This window comes from Pleurodeles waltl, chromosome 6 (assembly GCF_031143425.1).
Source record: "Pleurodeles waltl isolate 20211129_DDA chromosome 6, aPleWal1.hap1.20221129, whole genome shotgun sequence".
Taxonomy (NCBI): domain Eukaryota; kingdom Metazoa; phylum Chordata; class Amphibia; order Caudata; family Salamandridae; genus Pleurodeles; species Pleurodeles waltl.
The window spans coordinates 969,147,521-969,167,086 of NC_090445.1; positions in this window are offsets into that span (position 1 = coordinate 969,147,521).

Here is a 19,566-nt window from a genome sequence, read left to right on the forward strand (position 1 = left end):
GTCTCACTGGAAATATTGCTGGATCACTGAGTTCCTGTTGTTCATTTCTTCTTCCTCTGCTTCCTCATCTTCACTGTCCACAGGCTCCACAGCTGCCACAAAACCGCCATCTGGACCATCCTCCTGCAGAAAAGCCACCTATTGTCGCAAAGCCAAGTTGTGAAGCATACAGCAGGCCACGATGATTTGGCAAACCTTCTTTGGTGAGTAGAATAGGAGGCAACAATCATATGGAGGCACCTGAACCTGGCCTTCAGGAGGCCGAAGGTCCGCTCGATCACCCTCCTAGTTCGCCCATGGGCCTCATTGTAGCGTTCCTCTGCCCTTGTCCTGGGATTCCTCACTGGGGTCAATAGCCATGACAGGTTGGGGTAACCAGAGTCACCTGCAAATGGCGAGGGACAACTGTTAGACACGCACTAACCTGTAGGGATATCCCCAGACCTAGACAACCATTCCCACTGTCTTGCTTCCAGGTGCTCACCTAATAGCCACACACGGTGCCTCTGGAGTTGACCCATCACATAAGGGATGCTGCTATTCCGCAGGATGTAGGCGTCATGCACTGAGCCAGGGAACATGGCATTCACATGGGAGATATACTGGTCTGCCAAACATACCATCGGTTCATTCATTGAATGATAACTCTTCCGGTTTCTGTACACCTGTTTACTCCTGCGGGGGGGGACCAAAGCCACATGTGTCCCATCAATGGCACCTATAATGTTGGGGATGTGCCCCGGGGTATAGAAATCACCTTTCACTGTAGGCAAATCCTCCACCTGAGGGAAAACGATGTAGCTCCGCATGTGTTTCAGAAGGGCAGACAACATTCTGGACAACACGTTGGAAAACATAGGCTGGGACATCCCTGATGCTATGGCCACTGTTGTTTGAAAAGACCCACTTGCAAGGAAATGGAGCACTGACAGCACCTGCACTTGAGGGGGGATTCCTGTGGGATGGCGGATTGCTGACATCAGGTCTGGCTCCAACTGGGTACACAGTTCCTGGATTGTGGCACGGTCAAGCCTGTATGTGATAATCACATGTCGCTCCTCCATTGTCGACAGGTCCACCAACGGTCGGTACACCGGAGGATGCCGCCATCTCACATGTCCCAGCGGACGGTGCCTATGAAGGACAACAGCGAACACAGAGTCAAACAACTCAGAGGTACGTACCCACAGTTTACCCAGAACACCATTCATACACAAAAGGTGGCCTGTATGTGTGTTGAGTCCAGGCCTAGGTATGTGTGACGCAGTTGAAAATGAAGCCATGTGGGCCCCTGAAATGGCGGCTGCCTGACCTCTAAAGTGGGACAATGGGATGTAAGGTAACTGCGCTGGCGTTGTACACCGTTGCGGTAGGCGGTCGAAGACCGCGGTGCAATGCTGCATTGGTTAACATTGGACCCTATGGGTCCCAGGAGCCAATGACGATGTACGCCGGTGGTGACGGTACGCACCGCCGCGGACGTGACCGCCATTTTCTATCTGTTCAATCACTCGATACCTGATCTTCGACAGGAGAGGACCTACACTGCAAGTGCTGCTGTGACCTCGGTCTGGAAGAGACAATGGCTCGAGTGTCTGGGGAAAGGGCCCCTGCCTTCACATCGGAGGAGTTGGAGAAACTCGTGGATGGGGTTCTCCCCCAGTACACGCTACTCTACGGTCCTCCAGACAAACAGGTAAGTACACAGGGAGCATGTTGTATGGGCTATGCCTGTGTGGAGAGGGCTGAATGCAAGAAGGAAGGGGGGAGAGTGCTGTGTGCATGAAAGACGGTGAATGCATGTGCCACATGGCAAGGATAGGGATGGGGGCCAATCACTTTGACGGTGCAGTTGGTAATTACTTACTCTTCCCCCTGTACATTTCATGTAGGTCAGCGCCCACCAGAAAAAAGATATTTGGCGTGACATCGCCAAGGACGTCCAGACGCTGGGGGTCTACCACAGACAGAGCACCCACTGCCGGAAAAGATAGGAGGACATTCGCCGCTGGAGCAAGAAGACGGCGGAGGCTCAGCTGGGGATGGCCTCCCAACGTGGGAGGGGTGCCCGTCGCACCATGACCCCCCTGATGTTCAGAATCCTGGCGGTGGCCTACCCAGAAATGGATGGGCGCTTGAGGGCATCACAGCAGCCACAAGGGGGTGAGTACACTCTCATTCTGCTGACATTGCGCGCAGTGGAGGTGTCTGGGTGGGGGAGGTGGGCTGTGGGTTCCCCTAGGCCAGGGCGAGTTCCGTAGGCATGGTCCCTCCGTAAGGCAGGCCATGTGGCACCCCACCCCACCTCTGTAGAATGCCAAGTACACCTAGTCATGCCCCTGTGTCATCTATGTGTGCAGATGTCGTCCATAGCCTTGTAGGCCATTTCCCAGGAATTGAACAGTGGAGCCCAAGAGCGCGGCGTAGTGAAGGGGGCTTCTGTGTCTGTCGTGTCCGCCAACAATAGCGGTAATGCATGCACTCAACATGTCTTTCTTCTGTCGATCCCCCCCTTTTTGTGGTCTCCCTGTTCTTGTGTCCATTAGCATCATCAGGCGGAGGAGCAGTGGCATCGGAGCACCAGGGGGCTGCATCCCACATGGCCATGGAGGGCCACACTACGGACTCAGACTTCACCAGTGGGACGGAGGGCGAGGGGAGCTCCACGGCGGGGACAGGAGCTGACACCCATGACACGGACTCATCCTCTGATGGGAGCTCCCTTGTGGTGGCGGCAACATCTGTGCCACCCGCATCTACAGGTCACGTCACCCCCCCTTCCAGCACCGCCCTCCCAGCAGCCCCTCAGCCTTCGCCCTGTGCCCGCTCACCCGGGAGGGTGGGCATCACCTTCGCCCCAGGCACCTCAGGCCCTGCCCCAGTCACCCCTGCTGCCCTCAGTGAGGAGGCCATTGACCTCCTCAGGTCCCTCACTGTTGGGCAGTCTACCATTTTGAATGCCATCCAGGGTGTAGAAAGGCAGTTGCAACAAACAAATGCATTCCTGGAGGGCATTCATTCTGGTCAGGTGGCCCTTCAGCGAGCTTTTCAGACTTTGGCCTCAGCACTGATGGCAGCCATTGTCCCTGTGTCTAGCCTCCCCCCTCCAACTTCCTCCACCCCGACCCAATCCCCTGTACCTCAGCCTATCCCAAGCACACCTACAGACCAGCATGCACACATTTCAACACACAAGGGAAGCTCAGGCAAACATAAGCACCACACATCCCACAGGCACTCACACAAGCATCACACACATGCAGACACACCAACATCCACTGCCTCCACTGTGTCCCCCTCCTCCTCGTCTCCCTCCTCCCTCCCAGTCTCGTCTACACTCACACCTGCATGCACTACCTCTACAGCCACTACGTCCCTCTCCAGCACACCCACCACCACACCCCGCTCATGTGCAGTCACCACCCCCACTACCATTCACACGTCCCCTGTGTCCTCTCCCAGTGTGTCTGTGACGCCCCCTCCCAAGATACACAAACGCAGGCACACACCCACCCAACAGCCATCCACCTCACGACAGCCTCCAGCACATGCACCTTCACCCAAAGTCACCAAACGAACACCTCCTACAACCACCACCTCTTCCTCCACTCACAAACCCCCTCCAGCTACCCGTCCCAGTGTGTCCCAAAAACTTTTCCTGTCCAACCTTGACCTCTTTCCCACACCTCCCCCACCCCGTCCGTCTCGTAGGTCCCGAACTAGCACCTCAGCCACAACATCTCTGGGACCAGTGGTGCCTGTAGTCACCGGAATCTGGAGTGCACTGGCCACCAGGGCAGCCAGTGTGGCACAGAGCCACAGCACAGACAGTCCCCCACCTGTGAAGCATCAGAAGTTGGCCAGTGCCCGGCGGGAGAGGGGGAAGACTCCAGCCACCAAAGGCGTTCCCGGGGGTCCCAGTGGGAGTGTGGAGTCAGCTGTGACACCATCCAAGGTGGGGAAGGGCCACAAGAAACCCGGCAAGTCTGGGAAGAGCAGCACGACGGAGAAGACCGCCATCATCCCCGCTGCCCAGGAGGCCACCTCCAGCACCAGCCCAGCTGCCCAGGACAGGCCTGCCAGCACAAGCCCAGCTGCCCAGGAGGCCACCTCCAGCACCAGCCCAGCTTCCCAGGACAGGCCCGCCAGCACAAGCCCAGCTGCCCAGGACCGGACCGCCAGCACAAGCCCAGCTGTCCAGGACCGGACCGCCAGCACAAGCCCAGCTGCCCAGGACAGGCCCGCCAGCACCAGCCCAGCTGCCCAGGACAGGCCCGCCAGCACAAGCCCACCTGCCCAGGAGGGGCCCGCCAGCACCAGCCCACCTGCCCAGGAGGAGCCTGCCAGCACCAGCCCACGGGCCCAGGAGGGGCCCGCCAGCACCAGCCCACCTGCCCAGGAGGGGCCCGCCAGCACCAGCCCACCTGCGCAGGAGGCCACCGCCAGCACAAGCCCACCTGCTCAGGAGGGGCCCGCCAGAACCAGCCCACCTGCCCAGGAGGCCACTGCCAGCACAAACCCCGCTGGGCCAGCTGAGTCCCTGCAATGGAGACCGCCATCTCAAGCCCCGCTGAACAGGGCACCGCCATATCAAGCACCGCTGAACAGGGCACCGCCATCTCAAGCACCACTGGCCCATGAGCGGCAAGGGCACTGACGCAACTGAGTCCATCACGGGGTGAATGATGCACTCTGGGAACCATGCCCCCTCCAGAACCAGTGGAGACTGTCATCCACTACCTCTGTCCTTAGCAGGATGAAGCACTCTGGGCACCATGCCCCCTCCAGAACCAGTGGTGACTGTCATCCACTACCTCTGTCCTTAGCAGGATGAAGCACTCTGGGCACCATGCCCCCTCCAGAACCAGTGGAGACTGTTATCCACTTGAGAGACTGTGGCTTTGCACTCCCCAGGATTGAACAGTGGGCAAACCACCCACTGTAGAGACTTGAGAGACTGTGGCTTTGCACTCCCCAGGATTGAACAGTGGGCAAACCACCCACTGTAGAGACTTGAGAGACTGTGGTTTTGCACTCCCCAGGATTGAACAGTGGGCATGTGGCCCCCTCGTGAATTTGGCGTCGTGCACTCAAGCAGCTGAGGTGCCCCCCCTTTCCCTCCCCCTGAGGTGCCTGTTTAGTTGCTCTCTGATGCCCCTGCAGTGTTCTCTCCGTCATGGTCGGGGATCTTGTGTGGGCCTCGCCCATACCGTGTGGTCCCAGTGTTCCACGACTTTATTAGAGCACTACCTGGACTACTATGCTTGGTATATATTTTGTACATGGTGTATATATATATTTCTACCTACTTGCTTTTAATATATTACAATGGTTACACTCATTTTCTATTGTCTTTGCATTCATCCGGGGGGTTGCGGGGTGTAACTGTGATGTATTGATATGCATTAGTGTGTGTGCTGTAGTGGGTGAGGGTGGGGGTGTTGCGTGTGTGTGTCACAGTTTTTTCCTCCCCCCTCCCCTGTGTCGTAGGTGCAGTACTCACCGTGGTCTTCGCCGCCGGCGTTCGTGCTCCTGGTAGAGGAGCAGGAAGACTATTGCAGGGAGAATTTGGAGTTCCGGATCCATGGCGTCCTCGTTCCTCGTGGGGTGTGTAGAGGTGAGATTTTTCCTTCGGGATCCCTGTTTCCACCGTGTTTTCATCCGCGGTGAATCCGCCCCGGAAAAGGTGGCGGATTGGCCTGTCATAATAGTGTGGGCGGTACATTGTCTCCCGCCTGCCTGTTGGCGGTGACCGCTGCGCTGTTTGTTTGTACCGCCGTGGCGGTCGGAGTGTTAAAGTGGCTGTCTTTGTTGGCGGTTTCCGCCACGGTCGTAATTGCAATTTTTTTTTGCCGGCCTGTTGGCGGTCTCACCGCCGCTTTAACACCGTCTGCCAGGGTTGTACTGACCACCTAAGTGACATCAGAAAACATGCCCGCTTATTCTGGAAAGGAATGTATTCTAAGGACAGAGAGCAAAAACAAGTGCGCACGAGCTGGGTCCGCCAAAATCAGTGACCACCTATTGGCTTGGTTTTTCACAATCACCTTATTTTTCAGTGCAGAGACAAATGGCATAGTCATCATCTGATAATCAATATCTGTGAATCATTTCACTCGATCGTTGAGTGAGCTCTCTCACGTCTACTTGAATGAAAAAAACAGCTACTTTAAAGATTACTGAAGAAAAAAATTACGACCACACACCAATATGCGGGGTTTTTATCCTGCAGGTTCCCTGTAAGAAGTGCTCAGCCGGTCGTTAGGAAGCGCTCCACAGCCCTGGGTCCAAATAAAAGCAAGGGAAATGGGCCCTCTGTGTCTGATTGGGCATAAAACGACAGTCGTAACAGGTGCAGCGAGCTTCGCACAGTCTTTGGCCCTGTCGGCACTGCATCTGTTACGTCACGGACTCATCTTTTCACCATTTCACGCCTAATAACACAACGAAGAAATTAACTTAGAACTTTCTAGGGAATATAGGATAGTTTTCTTGCATTATAGTATAAATAATTTATTTTTTACTTCCTATAATTGTTTGCCTATTGTGTCCCCTGCTTATCTTCTACTTAGTGTACAAAAGGATGCGCAGTAATTATTATATTCACCTAAATATTCTGTTATGTCGTTTTGTATGTAAGGTTATGAAAAAAGAAAAAGTAATTAAAAATAAACCAGAATGATAACTGAGTAACACATGTTTTTGTTTTTTTACCGCGCTAAACACCTGCCACGCTATAGCACCAAAAACGATATAACCAAAAACATGATTCTTTTATTATTCAACAAACTACTGCATGTAAAATAACTGCAAAATATAGCGCCGGCCTCTTCACATTTGGCACTTGATAAGCCTCCTGCGAGTAATCAATCACAGACTCACAGCGCTTAAATGTCATTTCAAGACGCAATTCGTCATTTAATACCTGATGAACCACTAACTTTAGGATTAATAGTGTGCTACCCGCCACACAGCCCTTCAACGCCACGCCAGGGGAGGAAAGAGATATATTAATGCAATTACAATATAGTTCAATACAATTTACTAAACGGGATCACGACACATCTTTTTGAACTTTTTGGTTTGGCTCCCCTTTACTGCGCATGCGCATAGGGTTGGCATGACGTGGAACTTCGATGGAGAACTCACAGTAGCTCTACTCGAGACACCTAATCAATATATCCGCATGTGTCACATGCCAGATACTCAAGGCCCTTCTTGCTGCGGGACACAGCAATCAATGGCAGTGCATGCAGGCACACAGAGACAGTAATGGGAGGTAAACATTCCCTTTCACTCATTTATCAACCTAACTCCACCTAATGGCGCTAGGGGTTACTCAAGGTCAACAAGCAGCTAAGCCGCATTCTTCCGTTGTTTGATTGTAAGCACACATTAACAAATTGCTATCAAGGCCTCTTGATTAATTGTTTCAGAGTGTTTCCATTTTACAGTTGTATAGTCGACTATTTAATGCGCATTACTTTTATTACAGCAACTTCCAGTTAAGTATCTTAATTTATCAAGAGAGAGGCCCATAAAACAGTCGTGTATCCAAGCACTTGTCCAGAGACCAGTAATTATTAACCTGTGTAGCTGGGGCATGCGTCCATTTGATTACATGTATTTGGGTCTCTTTCTTATGTGTAGGGGAATTATGATTAACCAATGACAATCAATAAAAAATGTTAAAAACATACTTGTCCCATTTAAATTAATACAGTAAATAAGGAATTTTAAAATGTATTTTTCTTGTAAATTGCCGAATCATTTTTGATTATCTCAATAAAATTGCATTTATTATATTTATTTTTTTAGTCTGTTTTGTAGGTCTGGCTTGACCGTGAAGCCGTCGAATACCTTATGTGATCAACAGAAGAAGAGCGTTGAGATGCACTACTGAGGCAGGGCCTTTAGTCCACCCAGGTGTTGATTTTATTGAGAACAGCATTTAGTTGGGCAGTTCGGGTGAAAAATAATGCTTATATTACGCTTTATCATTGTGGGAAAGCTAATGTTTAATACAGCAGGGCTGTGCTGGTTATGGTGATAGTTCAATGATCAAGGCTGTAGGCCTGTCCCTTTATTATTTAACTGAATGACAAAGGCAGTGGATCTGGAGTATTTATTGCGAAAAGCATATGTTAACGCCAATAAGTATTTAAGGCTGGATTGTTATTACAGTGTCTTAAATCCTGGACACAGGTATTTTCTTACACTGAATGTTACATTTGACAGTAGCAGGCAAGTATTTTGGGTTTGTTACTCACTCTCACAAAAAAAAATTACACTCTGATAAACCTTGTTGGTACATCTAGGGAGAGTTATATTTTGCTTAACCAACTCTAATTTTGTATTTAGTTGTCATCTTCTTTATTTGTTTATATTTTTATACCCCACATCAGACTGAAGAGGCATTTGCTCACTATTAATCTAATTTATAAATCAAGAGAAACTCTCTTACAATGAAAATTAAGCTAAATATTAAAGCAACCTGGAACTAGGTAAAGTGAAGGATAATTATTACAATTTGAGAATATCAACATTAGAGGATAAACTTTCTTGGCTAGTCAGGGTGCAGCGATAAGGAGTAGAAGAAGTACAAGTTGGAAGTTAGTAAGTGTGCAATGAGGAAGGGAAATGTAATATATTGTATGGTCAATAGGACTAAAGGATTTGAAGTTGCTGAAAGAGGAAAGATTTTAGGAAAGGTCTGAGTAGGCGAGATTAAGATTAGATTAGATTCTCCATCCCCATTTTAAGATGCTTCTGTTCAGATGCAGTTGACACAAGTCCGTCTTGAACTTTTTCCTAAAATAAATCAGGTCCATGATGCATCAGATATTTTGTCTGGTAAAGGGTTCCAGAAGGTAGATAAAGCACCAGAGAACAATTGTGGCCCAATGATGCTGTTTTTTTTTTTTATTACAGACGGAAAGTGTCTTTACTCCTCATATTTTTACCTCCAGATATTTGAGTACCTTTGAAAATATTGATGTTGGTTTTCATGCAGAGCTTTGAATATGATGAATGCTGTTTTGAATTTTATTCTCTCTGCCACTGGGAGCCAGTGTAGGTCCTTTAATACTGGTGTGAGGTAGTCATATTTTATAACTGCATGCCTGATGATTGCTTTATGCGAAGGTTTATGCTCAGTTCAGTAGGCCTGATTTGGTTATGGTGACAAATAAATGATAGAAGCCTGAGTTGGTTCCTTGGAAAAATTATGTCTGCTGCTGTCTGATCTGTTTATTATGCAAATGATGACAAAGGCAGTAGGCCTGACTTGTTCACCCTGAAAAGCATATGTTAAGGCAGGGATACTCAAAGTACGGCCCGCAGGCCTCATGCGGCCCCTCTGATCTTTACATGTGGCCCCTGGGGCAACAGGAGCACTGGGCAGCTGTTTGCTCGACTCCGCACTAGCAAAAATATTAAATACACACACAATCATTTATTTCAAACTTAATTGGTGCTAAAGAAAGGAAGTAACTAGGGACTCCTGCACTTAACTTTAGAAACACCTTCATGTTTAAAGACATCTTGCAGCATAAGTGTAAAACTAAGACAGTCCCTTCAAAATTAATTAATTGTATTTAGTTAACATGCAGAACCTTTTCGCCTCAGTACAATTTATTTTATCAGTGCATTGAGATGTATTCCTTTTAAAGTGATAGTTTTCAAACATACATTTTGAAACATTAATTATTTCCCTTACCCTGAGAACACCACCAATAGTAAATTAAAGAGGCAAGTCTCTTGGTATGTGCACTTTATGGATGGCCTGGGTTTCTATCATACATAAACAACATTATAGTTTATTAAATCAAACACAGAAGCAGGTTTTGTGCAGCGCACACCATGAATCATGTATTTCGAGGTCATCTTAAATGTGATAATGCAGAAAAAGGAGGGAAAGTGACACTAAACAATTGCCTAGGATCACACAATTTGGAAAAGTGGGTAAGCCGGAATTAATTCCAGGTTTTCTGGTTTCCCATTGTTTATTTCAGCCACTAGATGTATATCCTTTGCTTCCCCTACACTTACCTTGCCACCAATCCCCCTAGTCACCCCACCCGACCGCCACCGCCATGGCATTAATGCGCCCCCCCGGCACGTCACAGACCAAACTTTTAGACCCCTAGAAAAATGTTTGCGAGTACCCGTGTGTTAAAGGAATACCCTTTTAACTGTGGACTGGTAATGCAGCATGTTAATAGCTGCAGATGGAAATTGTGCTGCATGGAATCTTACAGGTTTTTGTAGCAGGCAACATTTTGGTGTTGGTCACCCTTTCTGACAAACCCTTGGGGCTGAAGATTTGCAACGTGATATTCTTTGTGGGGTCCTATTGAGAGGAGTTGAATATTGATTTGCCAACAGTAAGTTTGTACTTATTTGCAATTTTAGGACTGTATGCCTGACTGTTGTCATCTTATGCACAATACAATAGGTCTGAGCAGGTTATGGCGACAAGGCAATAAAAAAGGGTTTAGGCCTAGGTTAGTTCACTGGCAACTGTTGTCATATGCCATAGGTCTGATCTGCTTATTAATAAATGTCAAGACCAAGAAGTAGAACTGCCATATTTATTAGGAGAAGCATATGTTAAAGTCAATAGCCATTAACTGTGGATTGTTCACGCACCATGTTAAATTCTGTAGACAGGTATTTTGTTGATCGAAATCCCACTAATTACCTTAATATGCAAGGATTTTGATGTTGATTGCCCCTTTGATGAAAACTGGGCAGAAGATTCACACTGCAATAATCCTCGCTAGACGCATCTACAAAGACCTGAAAGGCTTAGTTGGCTGCCTGACTCTTGTTTGGATCAGTCCTCTTCTGCCATTGGTCTATTTGAGTGTTATTCACACTCTGCTTCTATCCATGGCATCATACAGCATGGGGTAATGGTTCAGGCCAGTGCAGTTATTAGTTCTACTGCCGTATGAATGACAGCATTTTGTGTGAGCACCTGTGTACCTCTGCCTGAAAATGAGTGCGCTACAGTGCCGTGCCTGGGGGGAAATTCTTTAGTTTTCCATTTTCTCTTTTATATATCTCTGTGCACTTCTTTCTTTCTCCTTTTTAATTTTTAATATTACTTTCTAGACCATACTGCAGATCTCTAGTCAGTGTTACTAGGCCCCTCGCTTGCTGCTCATTGCATCTGCAATGATGAACAACCCATGTTGCCACTGATTATAAAACCAGGCAGCCTTCTTGGAAAGGTGATGTAGTGTAAGATTGTTTATCATACTAAGATTGCCTACACATTGCTTCTAAACTTGGCGACCAAGTTGGAACTTTAAAATATTGATACACAATGTGAAATATCATTACTAGATGACCGACTGCAAGCATTCTGCATGGGCAGCTGCAGGTTTCCTTGTTTCAACGTTTATTCTTCTACTTTATCTTGCACGTTTGTTGAGTTTTTGTGTGTTTTAATATGTAAGTGCAAGTGGGTGAAGGCAAGAATGGGTCACTGGTTAAATGACTGAATGTATGAATGCAAGGATGAGTGTTGGGGTGCATTTATGATGAGATGTTGAGTTTCTAAATTGATCAGAGACAGAAGAGGCATTTTCAGTTATCAACTAGACTTACTGGCATTGCCAATGTTTGTTTTTCTAGACTTAAAGAGGCACAGCTGACATCAGAACACAGTACAAGAGTTACATGGGATAGATCAGAGCCTAGATATAGGAAACAGATTAAATGGCCGTGAAAACACTGGTGCTGTTATTCAAAGAGGGCCAGTAATCCCAATTTGAAAGCAAATCTGAGTTTATGCCTGAATCGAGAGGACAAGTGCAGCAAACTGCAGTTTTTCCCCACACACGTCAAAGTATATTCCAACCATTCAGTACGGTGCAAGAGGTACATTTCATGAAGTAATGACTCAAGATCTTAGGAAAATTAGATATTTTGGTTATCTGAACGGCTCTAACTTGACATAGGCACAGTAGGGAGCATTGAAACGTCTGAAGAAGGATAATGACATCATTATAAAACCCTCAGATAAAGGGGGGAATATGTTAGTTATGACAAAACAAATGTACATTGTAGAAGGAATGTGACAAATAAATGACAGTAATGGTCATGATTTGATCACAAAGGAGGTGTACCAATCAGAAATTACCAGGTGCCATGAACTGATGCTCGACTGGACTGGAGAGGTAGGAATCTATTAGACTACAAGGAATTAAACTTTCTCAAACGTGATCATTCCTGTTTTACTGCAATCTATCTCGAAACTAAAGGGCATAATAATTCTTTACTTGTCCCAGATCGACCCAATGTGTCTTCTAAACATAGTTTACTTGAGAATACATCAATGTACATTGACCATTGCCTATTCTATTTTGTGGACTCTCTAGAGCTTTTTCTGAAGGACATTATGGATTTCATCAAAGAAATAAGAGCTATGCACTCAGAAGATGTGTACACCATGCTAACATTAAAAGGGAATGGTCTCTATGAGAATAACAGTTATGCTAATGGAATCAACGTGCACAAGTGTTTTTTTAAGGGAAATACCAATTGCCTATTACCAACATACAATATTATTAAATCTAAGTAGATTTTGTCCAAATGAAAGCATGTTCTTATTTCAGGAAAGATATACAAAGTAAGAGTACAGTGGTGGACACCTGCATCATCCCTAGCTAAGCCAGTCTTTTTATAGACTGGGCGGAGGAGCAGTGGTCTGATTGCTGGACATGGAGATGTGGGCAAACGGGATAGTGCTATGGCTACTCTACATTGATGATCTTTTTATTTTTTGGACTAGAGATAAAAAGTCAGCACTGGCATTTGTGGGTGTGTGGATCAATAATGTTTTAAACATATGCTTAAGTGCACATGTAAGCAACTGTAGAGTAGACTGCTTGGATGCAAAAGGTTAAGGAATAGATAACAAGACGGAAACCCGTCATCTTATAAAAGCTAAAGTAGGTACTAGTTATTTATACACTAGAAGTGGGTATCAAATAATTTGTGATGGAATATCCTTCATGGTGAATTGTGAGCCAGTGGAAGTCGTAGCATGAAGGCCGATTTCGAAACACAGAAAAATATATTACAACATTTCAACTATAGGGGTTATCCTGAGAGGATATTGATATAGGCATTACACATGAAGAAAAGGATCACACAGTCTTCGCTGCCATTCAATAATGCATCTACCTATAACTTTCGTGTCATATTCATCACCACGTACAATGAACAAGCTAGTAGAATGAGAACATTTTTGAAAATGCAATATTGTATTAAGTGATAGTCATTGAGAATGTTGTATGTGATTTCCACAAATCACCTTCAGAAAGACTTGATCGTTTAAAGACAATTTAATCAGGAGTCATATAGAGGTTGAAACACAGAAAATTGACTTGAAAGTAAAGAACAGTTTCTTATCTGTTGAAATTGTAAGTCTCACAAGAACAATGTTATTAGAAGGGAACATGAGGAGAAACGTTAAGAAATAAGTGGGAACATTTAAATTGCACTTCAGAGTTTATTGCAGATGTATTTACCTGCACTTGCAATAAGAGATACATAGGGAATATGACACTACTGGTCCAGAAAATATTTTTTTAACTTTTTAGAATGCCATGAGTGTAAAACTGTGCTGTTATAATTTTAGCAAATTTGTAGAGCTGAATGTCATCCAAGAGGTGAGGATTGGGTGACAGAATTGATGAGCTTCACATTATTAATAACATCACTGCAACATCTCAAATGACATCAGCTTAAAGTAATTACATTTTACTTAACATTAAAAAAACATAGGCTACAGGGACGTTATAGTTAGAAAATAGAATAATAGAAAAACTGAAATTCACTTATGAAACCAAAGGTTACAGGGACATTATAGTTAGGTTCTGAATTTACTCACACAAAGCCATATACATTCAGCAGTTATAGTTATGGTTAGCTGAAGTAACTATAACTTGTGCCCTAAGATAACTATAACTCGCACTCTTGCCATGCACTACTAATTACCCCACATATTACATCACTTATGAGGTTTTTGATAACATCATTCAAAATATCAATGTAAGTTTTGCAGTAAAATTATTGAGAACAAAACTGTACAGGGTGAGGGTGTGAGTTATAGTTACCATAGGGCACAAGTTATAGTTTCAGTGAATATATATGTATATAGATTTTACATATATACATTCACTGAAAAAACCAAAGGTCATAAGGATGTTCTACTTAGGAATTAGAATTCAAAAAACCTTAGAAAGTCACTGAAAAAACCAAAGGTTACATGAACGTTATAGTTTGGTTCTGAATTTGTTCGTACAAAACTGTAGAAGTTCAGCAGTTATAGTTATCTGAGCTAACTATAACTGGTGCTCCCGTAATGCACTGCTTATGACCTTCCATATTACATCACTCATGACATGGTCAGTGGCATCACTGATGACATCACTCATGATATCTCATTTGACATCACTGATGACATCATCCAGTGAGTGTAAGTGGTTGTATCTATGTGTGAGTGAGTGTGTGAGTGTGTCTAAGGGTGAATGAGTGGTTGAATGATTTGCTGTATGGGAGTCTGAATGGATATTTAAGTTGCTGTATAGGTGAGCAAGTGACTGAGCAGTTGCATTTCATTTAGTGCGTGGGTCTGTGGGTGGCTGCATGTGTGAGTGAGTGGGTGTCAGAATGGTTGTCTGGGTAAGTGAATAGGTCTCACTATATTGATGAGTGACTTGGTGAGTCACTTACTCTATGGCTGTAAGTATAACTGAGAGGCTGTGTCAGTGACTACATGCGAGAGTCAGTAGGTGTATAAGTAGCTGTATCATAAACTGAGTGGGTGAGCCAGCTTTTATATAGGATAGTGAGTGGATGTGTGAAAACCTGTGTTGGTCAGTTAGTCTGTGGCTGTGAGAGTGGCTGTATGGGTGACTGAGTGAGTATGTAAGTGCCTGTTCATGTGAGTGAGCTGGTGTGTGAATAGTTGAGTGACGGCATGTGTAAGTGACTGTAATAATGAGTCAGTGACTGTGTCAGTGACTGTATGGGAGAGTGTGTGGTTGTGCCAGTGTTTATACAGCTGAATAACTGGATGTGTCACTAGAATAGTGATCTAATAACAGGGTGCCTGAGTATGAGTGGGTGTGTCAGAGGGTGTATGAGTGGGTGTGTAAGTAACTATGAGTCTGTGAATACCTCAGTTAGTAGTGTATGGGTGAGTGAGTGGTTGTGTCAGTGGCTCTTTGACTGAATCAATGTCTGTATATCACTGCTCTTATGCATCTCTGAATAAGTATGTGAGTAGATGTTTGTGTGTGTGGGTATACAAGAGTTTGTATCAGTAAATGAGTGGGTGTATGACCTTGTGGATGATGTCATCAATGATGTCATATAAGATGTCATCAGTGAAGTAATCAGTGATTTTGCTGACCATGTCATGAGTGATGTAATATGTGAGGTCATAAGCAGTGCATCACAGGAGCGCCAGTTATAGTTAGCTCAGGCAACTATAACTGCTGAATTTCTACAGTTTTCTACGAATGAATTCAGAACCTAACTATAACGTCCATGTAACCTTTGTTTTTTTCAGAGAATTTCTAAGTTTTTTTAAATTCTATTTCCTAACTATGACATCTTTGTAACCTTTGTTTTTTTAGTGAGAATCTATGTTTTTTTAACGTATAGTAATTTTGATTACTATACGTTAATCCAACCACCACTGTGAGCGGCGGCGGTTGGCCACTTCAACTCCCTATAAGAACCCAACCATGCATGTCCTTCACCCATATGCAGAGGAGGTTTACCGCAGGACCTGGCCTGCAGCCAGTCCCTGCGGCCAACACTCCCCAACCACCCAAGCCAACGCTGTGCACAACCCTTATGCCGTGCACAACAGGAGTTAGCTGCAGCTTCTCTGGTTGTGAGAATAGGTGTGAGAGGGTGTATCTGGGGGTGAGAGTGGCTGTCAGATTGTCTGCCTCGGTGTGAGAGTGCGTATATCAGTGTTTTAGTGGGTGCATCAGTCTGTGCGCGGGTCTCTGGGTGGCTGTATGAGGGTGTCAATTGGTCTGTGAGTGTGAGCATGAGTGTCTGAGTGGGCCTGTGAGTGGGTGCTTAAGTGTCTAAGTGGGTATGTGAGTGTGAGAAATTGATTGAAAGAGGGGCAGAATGAGAGAAAGAAAGTGAGAGAGAAAGACGTTTTTTTAGGCTTTCATCTCGCATATATTTAGAATGAGATATTTTTGTTAGATTTAAAAAAAAATGTATTCTAATATATTTAAAAAAGTACAAAAAAATTCATTTAAAAAAATTGAAAATTAGTCCAGCTGGACTCAAACCCCTATAGCTCAGTGTGAAGGTCTGCGACCTTCACACTGAGCTATGGACAGTTTTTATATATTTTTTTTGCTCTTTGTAGGTTTTGTAGTGAAAACAAAATGTATAAAAAAAGTAGGGACCACTGGAGGAGCCCTTAGGGGCTCTCCCGCGGCCCCTACTTTTAAGATAAAAAAAAAATGTATTTAATTTTTATACTAAAACTCTTTACTTGCTATGCGAGGGAGCCCTCAAGCGCTCCCCCAGTGGTCCCTACTTTTAAATTTTTTTTTTTAAAACAATGCCCTTACAGGCTCCCTGGCAATGCATGAGAAGAATTAAGGCTTCCCCCGCAGTGCCAATGCTTCAGCAAGCAGGGAGCTGCTGCAGGAGACAGGGATGAAAGCTCTGGATTTTGACAGCAGGACCTGCTTTAAAGTTCCCGCTGTCAAAACCAGAAATGTTGATGTGGCTCGGCTGCAGGTGCAGCACTGCAGCCAAGCCACAGCAAACAGCTATGTCCTGGGAGTGGGCACCCTGGGACATAGCAGGAGTTGCCTCTGGGGGGTGGTGGTCCTCAGGGCCATCAGAGGCTCCTTGAGGGGGGCCACGTTGACCCCCTCCAACTAGATCTTAGCCCCAGGGGGTGGTGGTCCCTGGGGTGGGGGGATCCTGTAAGGACCCACTTCATTTTTTAAAACATATGCCCCTGGAGTGGTGGCTCCCCGTTCCAACTACAGTTTTGCCATGGGGTGGTGGTACCTGGGGCAGCAGGGGGACCACAGGGCCCACCGCTTTAATTACAAGTTCACCCCAGGGAGGTGGTGGTTCCCAGGGCAGCAGGGGGGCCACAGGCGCCACCCTGCTTTAACTGCAAGATTGCCACGGGGAGGTGCTGGTCACAGGGGCAGCGGGGGCAGGATGCCCCCTCATGCATATTACAATGATGCCCTGGGGAGGTGGTCCCCAGGGGAGCGGGGGGGTCACAGGCCTCCTTGCATTAAAAAAAAAAGAGCACCGGGAGGTGGTGGTCACTGGGGCAGCGGGAGGGGGCCAAGTGACCCCCCCCACTTTAAAAAAAAACAAAAAACCCCGGGACTGTGCTCCCCCAGGAGCATGCGACTACCGAAGCCTGTGCTTCATTTTTTTGTGATTTTACGAGCAAATTTGTGGATCTACTGCATCTCCGCTCGTAAAATCAACAAAAAAATGCTTCTTAGCCCTGGAGGGTGCCTTTGGGATGTCACTACAAGAGCTAAGGGGTCAGGGTGTTCGTACCCTGACCCTTTTTTTTTTTTACTTTTATTTTGGCTGACAACACTTTAACAGCTTCTGTTGTTGAAGTGTTGAAGTGTTATCAGCCAATCAGATCTCAGCACGAGATCGTTAGGGGTCCCAAATCTTTCATGTCCCTAGATATACGAATTTGTTTTCCCCTTAATTTCTCAAAAACTACTGAACGGAATTGCACCAAAACGCAAAAGCACTCTTTTTAGACCAGGACCGATCTTCCTGCCAAAATTGGTGTAATTCTGTCCAGTTATTTTTGCGCTATCGCTGTTCAAAATCCCTAAGAAAAAATGAATGGGGAAAACGTGTTTTGGGACCCCCATTTTTTCTCAGCCCCCCTTGACGGATCGCCCCGAAACCTTCCAGGCAGCAGCTGACGGAACTGGCAAATTTGTTGGGAAAGGTTTATGAAGATTCGTCATAGGCAAGTAAAAAAACACTTGTATAGAAACGTGATCCTACCTATAACTACCTATATATATATATATATATATATTTTTTTTTTTTTTTTTTTTTTTTTTTTTTTTTAACTATGACCAAATTCACACTTTAGATAAGCCACTGGAAATCAATACTTGATTCAATAATCAATTTAATAATGGCCACAGCAAAAATAGAATGTGAAAGAGATCAAAACATAACAGGAGAGTTAGGCAGTGCATAGGTACAAAGAGAAAAGCCATAGCCATAAGGGAATACATATCACTGTTAAACAAATATGGCCTTGTTAATTTCTGACACCCGTGCAAAGCTATCTTTGTGTGGGTGTCAGAATTATGAGATACTTGATGTAGTCTGACAGTTGTATTTCACCCCAATTAAATTTCGGCATGTCAAGCCTGCTAAAATTTACTGGGTGAGGAAGGCTAAGGAGAGACAGTGTATTGGGATTTTTAGTGCAGTATCTGCATGTCCACATATTTAACAGGTTTTTTTCAGATGGTAAATTTTGGCAGGTTTTCAGCAGCAAACACAAATCTTCACGTTATGCCCTATTTTCACAAGAAACACGTAACAGGTATAAGTTATCACATCCAATAAGTAATGGTCCCCAGGATATTGATATTTATCAAGTGTGATAATTAATATACCAATACCAAAGGTCTTGAAACCTCAGGATCGAAATGTGGCCAAACCTGTAAGATGTTGAATTACTATGAGCAGAGAGCAGCAGCCAGCTACTCCATTTGATTGGATTTCAATATTATTATATATTTTTTTTCACACACAAGCTTTATTCGGTCAAATTTAACCATCAAAGCAATACAATCGCAGCTAAAATAACAGTAAGTGCATAATAAATACAGAATTAAGATAGTATTAAACGATCAATTATTCATAAAAGGAAAAGGAAAACATGTATACTAAAAATTCTTAACGTACTTCCCCAGAAGCTTTCTAATGGCCTGTATAATGATAAGAAACTATCTTTCATTATCATCCTATATGCAACTAACGATGGATCACGATAATCATAAAATTATTGTATAAAATCAATGTATAAATATATTTAAGAACTATAATCACTTAAGGACAGGTCATTTTGGCTTTTTAAGAGGCATTTACATATGTGCCATGTGGCCGCAAGGAACATGCTGACCGCACAGATTAAAAAAGTGGGGGTATCTCTCATCATCAGTCTTAATGCATCTTTACAATGTCTCATGCCCATATTCCTACAAGCTGGGCAGATCCACTTTTGCCGAGCTATCCCATAGGCAGGACAAATGAACATGAAATGTACTAGAGTTTCCGAAGTACAGTTACAGCTAGGGCATAGGTTAGTTGTCAATACAGGTCGCCACATACTAGTAAAAGACCTCAAAGGTAAGCACTCATAACTGAAACGGACATACAAGCTTTTGCTTAATAAATCGAGGATTAAGTCCAAGAAGGGTTCAAAGTGAGGGTGCCACTTGAAGTCAAGAAATTGGGATGTCAGTCGACCGTATGACGTAC